The 8,635-nt window shown below is 46.7% G+C and overlaps 1 non-coding gene across 1 annotated transcript; it reads right to left on the reverse strand.

Moving 5' to 3' along the window:
* Positions 1 to 3,658: 3,658 nt before the first annotated feature.
* Positions 3,659 to 3,763, reverse strand: LOC128580052 (U6 spliceosomal RNA). The gene has a single exon (XR_008378412.1). It is a non-coding gene; the product is annotated as a U6 spliceosomal RNA (small nuclear RNA).
* Between the last annotated feature and the right edge of the window lie 4,872 nt (positions 3,764 to 8,635).

The raw sequence follows: 8,635 nt of genomic DNA on the forward strand, positions 1-8,635 counted from the left end.
AGGCATTAGTGCAGCACCTGCTGTGTACCATACAGGACACAAGCATTAACAGAGTGCCTACTGTAAACCAGGTATGCACCAGACATCAATCCAGTGCCTATTATATTCAGGCTGGGAACAAGCATTAATGGAGGGCCTGATGTATACCAGGCACTACTGTCAGCCCTTTGAAAAACTTGCCAATACTGGGTGGCGCCTGTGGCTCAAAGGATTAGGATGCCAGCCCCATATACCAGAGGTGGTGGGTTCAAACCCGGGCCTGGCCAAAAAAACTCAAAAAAAAAAAAAAAGAAAGAAAGAAAGAAAAACTTGCCAATACCTTTATACTTTTTTTTTTTTTTTTTTTTAAGACAGAGCCTCAAGCTTACAGCAACCTCCAGCTCCTGGGCTTAAGTGATTCTCTTGCCTCGGCCTCCCAAGTAGCTGGGACTACAGGTGCTTGCCACAACACCCGGCTATTTTTTGGTTGTAGTTGTCATTGTTGTTTGGCAGGCCGGGGCTGGATTCGAATCCACCAGCTCTGGCGTATGTGGCTGGCGCTTTAGCCATGTAAGCTACAGACTCCAAGCCAACCTTTATACTTATATTGCAGGTAGAAATAGAAACAGCCACCAAGATTTGTAAAAACGTAAGTTTGTTCCTTTCACAATGTGGACCCTGCCCCAAACCCTTTTGCCTCTCTGGGTTCCTTGTCTCACCTCTGCACATTCTTTCCATCTTGGTTCCAATGTCACCTGCTTGGAGAGACCTTTCCTGACTCCTCAGACCAAATCAGGTATCTCCTCTTGAAGCACAACAAGAAATTATGCATTCTTCCAGGCATCTGTCTGTGGACTCCATTTCCCCTGTTAACCATGATCTCCATGAGGGCAGGACCTGGGCCTGCCTGGCTCACCTAGAACAAGAAAGGGCAAACCACTACCTGGGTCAAATCTAGCCCACTTGTGTCTTCTGTATGTATGGTCCATGAGCTCAAAATGCTTTTTACATTTTTAAAATGAGGTGTTTTTTTTTTAATCCAAAGAAATTACTAATTTGGGACATGTGAAAATTATATGAAATTCAAATTTTAGTGTCCATTAATTAGGTTTTATGGGAATATAGCCACACTGTTTGCATATTAATTACACTTGCTCTCATGCAGCAAGGGCAGAGCTCAGTAGTTGCAAGAAACCCTAAAATATTTTCCATAAGAATAGAAGAGCCTGGAGTGGTCTTGGGGTTGGAAACCCATTTTACAGAGGAGAAAACCAAGGTGTCCTTGTACACAACTCCCCTGACTACGACAGCCCTCCCAGCCCCAATGTAGCCTGACTCTCCTCTCCCCACCAGGCCCTACCCAGATTCCACACTCCAGGTGCCCTTCACCCTCTTCAGAGCTGCACCCTGATGTGCTGTTCTCCCCTGTCTGTGATAAGAGGGTGAAGGTAGGTCAAAGTCTCCATTTATGAGTTGATTGGCATGTGAGAAGATTAGTCCTTGAAACTCTCATCTTCAGGGCTTCCATCCCTCTCTGAGCCAGACATAGCCAGGGTAGGGGGAGCTCCTGCGGTTCCTGCCACAAATAGATTGAAGCTCCTCTCACATGAGAAACCTATAAACTATGATCAGAAACCTTGTTCCTTGGGCCCTGGCTCAAAATGCCTCCTCCTTCCATGGGTCTTCCCAGACCATTCCTAAGTAACAGCACCCCTACCCCAAGCCCTCTCTGCTGCCAAGTTTCCTCCCCAGCCCTTCTCTTGGTCTGAAACGATCTACTTTATCTATCTCTCCACTCATTGGCTAACTGTCCTGCCATGATACAGGGTATCTTTGTCTTGATCACCACTGTTTCTAAAACCTGCCCTGGCATGCCGTAGGTGCTCAATAAACACTGAAGGACCAAATGCATGCAGGAACAAATTATAATTATTTTTTGTTTGACATCTTTAATGACCTCCTCTCCTGCCCCTGCTGATGCTTAACACTGACAGGTGTGATGGCCTATTTGTCACCTTGTTCACTATCGTTACCCATCAGACTAGGAGTTCTAGGAGGATAGTGACAGTGGGTGTCAGGATCACCACTGACCCCCCTCCAAGTCCAACACCAGTCCTTAGGGTTCCCTCTACCACCTCTACACCTCCTGGGCACCCTCATTCACTCCTGAGACTCCAAACCCATCTACACCCCATGACACCCACAGTATGCAGCTTCAGATTCCCCTGGGCTTCAGATCCAGGGCCCAGCTGCCCCTGGGTCTCTCCATGCAGGGGTCTACAGGGTCTCCACTCAACACAACAAAAATCGCACCCCCAAAAGGTCCCATCTCAGAGCCTTTGCACTCACTGTGCACTCGACCAAGAACAGCACCTGATATATAGTAAGTGCTCAATAAATGTTTATGACATCAATAAAAGAACCTAGTGCTTGTGCGGGTGCCTCTCCTCTTTCCCTGGAGAAAAAGCATAATTGCACTTTTCTTCATTCCTCCCTTTCTCTGCTGCTGTTCCTTTTCCCTGCCAGCCTCCCCCTCACTAAGAACTTAAAACTCAGGCTCAGATCTTTTTTTTTTTCTTTTTCGAGACAGAGTCTCAAGCTGTCAACCTGGGTAGAGTGCCATGGTGTCACAGCTCACAGCAACCTCTAACTCTTGGGTTTACACGATGCTCTTGCCTCAGCCTCCAAAGTAGCTGGGACTACAGGCGCCCACCACAATGCCCAGCTATTTTTTGGTTGTAGTTGTCATTGCTGTTTGGCAGGCCCGGGCTGGATTTGAACCCACCAGCTCTGGTGTATGTGGCTGGTGCCCTAGCCCCTGAGCTACAGGCGCCAAGCCTCAGGTTCAGATATTGTTGTTGACTCTTGGCCATCATGGCCTGTGGGCAGGTGATATCACTTTTCTGAGCTCATTTTTCTACCTACAAAGTGGGCACATTAGTTCTTTCTCAGAATGCTGTTGTACATAGCCAATGAGAAGGTTCTTATGAAGTACTAAGTAAAAGCTAAATATTTTCCTAGCACTCTGGGAAGCCGAGGCAGGTGGATTGCCTGAGCGCACGGGTTTGAGACCAGCCTGAGCTAGAGCGAGACCTCGTCTCTAAAATAGCTGGGCATTGTGGCGAGCACCTGTAGTGCCAGCAACTTCGGAGGCTGAGGCAAAAGAAAAAACCTAAATGTTTGCTTAAATATTTAAAGCCTATGGGTCAGTGGTATTGGATGACCCCCAAACCACCTCTGGGATAGCACACAATGACCCCTCCTTGCTTCTTCTAGCATGTGAGTTGAAGTTAGTAGCTCAAACAGAATGTGACACTTATAATGGGATAGCATTTCAAAGATGAGTTCACAGAATCATTGTGGCTTCCATTTTGAGCTCCCTCTCTTTGGCTCTTAGAGACCAGCCACCATGTAAAGAAAACTACACCGTCCTGCTAGAAAGGCCACGTAGAGTGGCCTTCAGATGAGGCAGCCACAGTTGACTGCAACTTTATGAGAAACCCCAAGCCAGAACAACCCAGATACATTCTGCACAAATTTCTGATCTCCAGAAACTGTGTAAGATGATAAATGTTGACTATTTCAAGGAACTGAGTTTAGGGGTGTTTTTTAGGTGGAAATAGATAACTAACGAGCACGTGTCCACACAAAGACTCGGACATACTGTTTGTTTGTTTTTTTAAATATGAAACTTCACGAATTTGCATGTCATCCTTGCACAGGGGCCATGCTAATCTTCTCTGTAGCATTCCAATTTTAGTATAAATGTTGTCAAAATGAGCACAAAGACATAACTGTTCATAGTAACTTCATAACATCCCCAAACCGGAAACAGCCCAAATGTCCATCAGTGGGATCTATTTATTCACTGATGGTTATTTATTGAGCACCAGGGTGAGTGGATAAACAAATTATGGTCCATCCATACCATGGAGTATTATTCAACTAAATGAAATGGCCCAGGTGCAGTGGCTCATGCCTATAAATCTAGCACATTGGGAGGCCCAAGCAGGAGGATCAACTGAGGCCAGGAGTTGGAGACCAGCCTGAGCAACATAGCAAAATCCCATTTCTACAAAACTACCAAAAAAAAAAAAAAAATTAGGCAGGTCCAGTGGTGTATCCCAGCAGTCCCAGCTACTCAGGAGGCTGAGGCAAGAAGATCACTCGAGTCCAGGAGTCTGAGGTTGCTGTAAACTATGATCGCTCCATTGCACTCCAGCCTAGTTGGCAGAGCAAGACTCTGCCTAAAAAAAAAAAAAGAAACAAACTGCGCATATACACAACATGGCCAACTATAGAGACCTATAGTGATTGGTGCTTGCCTGGGGGTAAGAGTGGGATAGAGACAGGGAAACTTTTGGCAGCGAAAGCGACATTTGTTCACCATCTAAGTGGCTCCATGGGTGTACACCTGTGTCAATGCTCATCAAATTGCACACTTTGAACATATGTTGTTTAGTGCATGTTATTCATGCTTAAATCTGTCAAAAATAAGTTGAAGGAGCTGGTATTTATAAGATTATAGTAAGTGCTTAATAAATGTTTAAAATATACATAAAAGATACTCAAAACTAATATGAAGCTAGTAGATAATCGAATACACACCCACATAAGAAAAAAACTCAGTTCAACTCAAGATGGAGGGAGAAAAAGAAAGGGAGGAGCAGGGAGGAATGGGTTCGTTCCCACTCAAAGGGCACAATGTAAGGGTATATGGCACACCTTCTGGTGCAGGACACAGCTACAACAGGGAAACTACCTAACAAATACAAACATTATAACCTAATTATTTGTTCTCTCACATTAATCTGAAATTTAAAAAAATAAATAAATAGAGGCCAGGAACGATGGCTCATGCCTGTAATCCTAGCACTCCGAGAGGCCGAGCGGGGTGGATTGCTTGAGCTCAGAAGTTTAAGACCAGCCTGAGCAAGAGGGAGACCACATCTCTACCAAAAAAGAAAAAAAAAAATAGATGTTGTGGAGGGCGCCTGTAGTCCCAGCTACTTGGGAGGCTGAGGCAAGAGGATCACTTGAAACCAAGAGTTTGAAGTTGCTGTGAGTTGTGACACCATGGCACTCTACTAAGGGTGACAAAGTGAGACTCTGTCTCAAAAATAAATAAATAAATAAAAATAAATAGGCTCAGTGCCTGTAGTTCAAGTAGCTAAGGCACCAGCCACATACACCAGAGCTGGTGGGTTCGAATCCAGCCAAACAACAATGACAACTACAACTAAAAAATAGTCAGGCATTGTGGTGGGCACCTGTAGTACCAGCTACTTGGGAGGCTGAGGCAAGAGAATCGCTTAAGTACAGGAGTTGGAGGTTGCTGTGAGCTGTGATGCCACAGCACTCTACCCAGGGCAACAACTTGAGGCTGTGTCTCAAAAATAAAATAAAATAAAATAAAATAAAATGTAAATAAAAGGGACAGAAACAGGTGCAGATGGGGTTGAGATGGCAGGGGTGGAGGGGGTGTGGGAGAATGGCATGGTGCGTTCATTTCCTGAGTATTTGTTCAAGGCACTAAGTGATACCCCTCCCAGGTCTGCCCTGGGCACTGTGGGGAGTGGTGGGGGACGGGTCAGCACAGAACAGAAACAACAAAGGCTATCTTGTCATTCTCCCCATCCATTCATTTGGTGTCCACAGGGCAGGGACCCAGAAAGCCTCCAGGGGAGGCCAGTGGAGAAGTGGTAAACTAGCCCCGGGGCCCAGCTGAATGCTGACTTTGGCCTCCCCACCCACAGACCCAGTGTAACAAAGTCCACTCTGCTGTATCTTGATGGCATTGAGGGGCCCCTCCCCCCTCAGTCCCTGCAACTTCCTTCCTCCCTTGAGGCCTTGGCCTCCTGTACCCTGAGGAGATGGATTTTAGGGCACAAGGGCCTAGGAATAAAGCCAGTTCCTGGCACAGAGTGGAGCCAGAGACCAAAGGTGACTTGGCCCACACTAGAGGCAGGCAGGTTGCAGGGCTGCCCAGGGCCAGAAGGCCAGCTCAGGAGTCAGAGGGAAAGTTCCTCCATGTCCAGCACCAGCCCACTCTAGGCCTTGGGGTGGAAAACGGGTGTCAGTACCTGGCCCTTCTCCAGCCTGTTAAGAAAGTTATAAGCAGCTGGGTGCGGTGGCTCACACCTGTAATCCAGACACTTTGGGAAGCCAAGGAGGGAGGAGTGCTTAAGCTCAGAAGCTTGATTGAGATCAGCCCCGGCAACTTAGTGAGATCTTGTTTCCAAAAAAAAGTAAAAATTAAATTCTAAAAAAACTGCAATGAGGGGTGACTCCTGTGGCTCAAAGGAGTAGGACACCGGCCCCATATGCGGGAGGTGGCAGGTTCAAACCCAGTGGGGGGGGCGGAAGGCAGAGGGACTGCAATGAGGCAGGATACTGTGACTCACACCTGTGATCTGAGCACTCTGAGGGACTGAGATGGGAGGGTTGTTAGAGCCCAGGAGTTAAAAGACCAGCCTAGGCAATATGCTAAGACCCCATCTCTACCAAAAATAAGTTTAAAAAATTACCAGGCTGGGCTTGGTGCCTGTGGCTCAAGCCACTAAGGCGCCAGCCACATACACCAGAGCTGGTGGGTTCGAATCCAGCCTGGGCCTGCCAAACAATGACAACTACAACCAAAAAGATAGCCAGGCATTGTGGTGGGTACCTGTAGTCCCACCTATTTGGGAGGCTGAGGCAAGAGAATGGCTTAAGTCCAGGAATTGGAGGTTGCTATGAGCTATGATGCCACGGCACTCTACCCAGCTTGAGGCTCTGTCTACACAGCTTGAGGCTCTGTCTCAAAAAAAAAAAAAAAAAAAATTACCAGGTGTGGTGAAGCTGCCTGTAGTCCCAGCTACCCAGGAGAATGAGGCAGGAGGATTGCTTGAGCCCAGGAGTCTGAAGTTACAGTGAGCTATGATCACAACACTGCACTTCAGCCTGGGCAACAGAATGAGACCTTGTCTCCAAAAAATCCCCCAAAACAAAAAACAACCTGAAAGTAGAACAACTCCATGATCCTACTGAAACAAGAAGTCAAGATAAGGAAGAAAAATCTGCACCCCATGTTTACTGCAACATTCACTAGTCACGGTAGCCAAGAGTTGGAATCAACATACATCTCCATCAATGGATGAATGAAGCCTGGGCATGGTGGCTCACGCCTGTAATCCCAGAACTCTGGGAGGCTGAGCTGGATGGATCACTTAAGGTCAGGAGTTCGGGACCAGGCTGAGCAAAAGAGTGAGAACCCATCTCTAAAAATAGTCAGGCATTGGGGTGGTGCCTGTGGCTCAAGGAGTAGGGCGCCCGTCCCATATGCCGGAGGTGGTGGGTTCAAACCTAGCCCCTGCCAAAAACCAAAAAAAAATAGTCAGGCATTGTGGCAGGCACCCATAGTCCCAAATACTCTGGAGGCTGAAGCAACAGGATTGCTTGAGCCCAAGAGTTTGAGGTTGCTGTGAGCTAAGCTGAGGCCATGGCCCTCTAGTCCAGGTGACATAGCAAGTCTCTATCTCAAAAAAATATGGATGAATGGATAAAGAAAATACGGTGCAAATACACAATGGAATCCTATTCGATGGTAAAAAAAAAAGAGTTAAATCCTGTCATTTGTGCAACAACATGGATGGAACTGCAACTATTCTTAACAATAATTTATTATGTATTTTAAAAGAGCTAGAAGAGGCTCAGTGCCCATAGCTCAGTGGTTAGGGTGCTGGCCATAAACACTGGGGCTGGCAGGTTTGAACCCAGTCCAGGCCTGCTAAATAACAATGACAACTGCAACAAAAAAATAGCCAGGCATTGTGGCAGACACCTGTAGTCTCAGCTACTTGGGAGGCAAGAGAATTGCTTAAACCCAAGAGTTTGAGGTTGCTGTGAGCTGTGATACCACAGCACTCTACTGAGGGTGACATAGTGAGATTCTGTATCAAAAAAAAAAAAAGAGCTAGAAGAGATGACATTTTGAAATGTCTCTCACACACAAAAAAGATAAATATCTGAGCTGATGGATATTCTAATTTGATCATTACACATTGTGTATAGGAATCGAAATACTGCATGTACACCAAAATGCTTACAGCTTCTACATATCAATAAAAATAAGCAGGCAGCACCTGTAGTTCAGTGGGTAGGGCATAGGGCACTGGCCACATACACTGAGGCTGGTGTGTTTGAACCTAGCCCAGGCAAGCTAAAAAAGAAAAAAACAACAATGACAACTGCAACAACAACAACAAAAATAAAATAGCTGGGGATGTGGTGGGTACCTGTAGTCCCACCACAGGACTGAGGCAAGATAATCACCTAAGCCCAAGAGTTTGAGGCTGCTACACCACAGCACTCTACTGAGGGTGACATACTGAGACTCTGTCTCAAAAAAAAAAGCAATAAATTCCTGCCCTTAAGAAGCTAATGTTCTGGGCGGCGCCTGTAGCTCGGTGAGTAGGGCACTGACCCCATATGCCGAGGGTGGCGGGTTCGGACCCAGACCCGGCCAAACTGCAACAGAAAAATAGCCGGGTATTGTGGCAGGCGCCTGTAGTCCCAGCTACTCGGGAGGCTGAGGCAAGAGAATCACGTAAGCCCAAGAGTTAGAGGTTGCTGTGAGCCGTGTGATGCCATAGCACTCTACCCGAGGGCGGTACAG

This window comes from Nycticebus coucang, chromosome 2, assembly GCF_027406575.1.
Source record: "Nycticebus coucang isolate mNycCou1 chromosome 2, mNycCou1.pri, whole genome shotgun sequence".
Taxonomy (NCBI): Eukaryota; Metazoa; Chordata; class Mammalia; order Primates; family Lorisidae; genus Nycticebus; species Nycticebus coucang.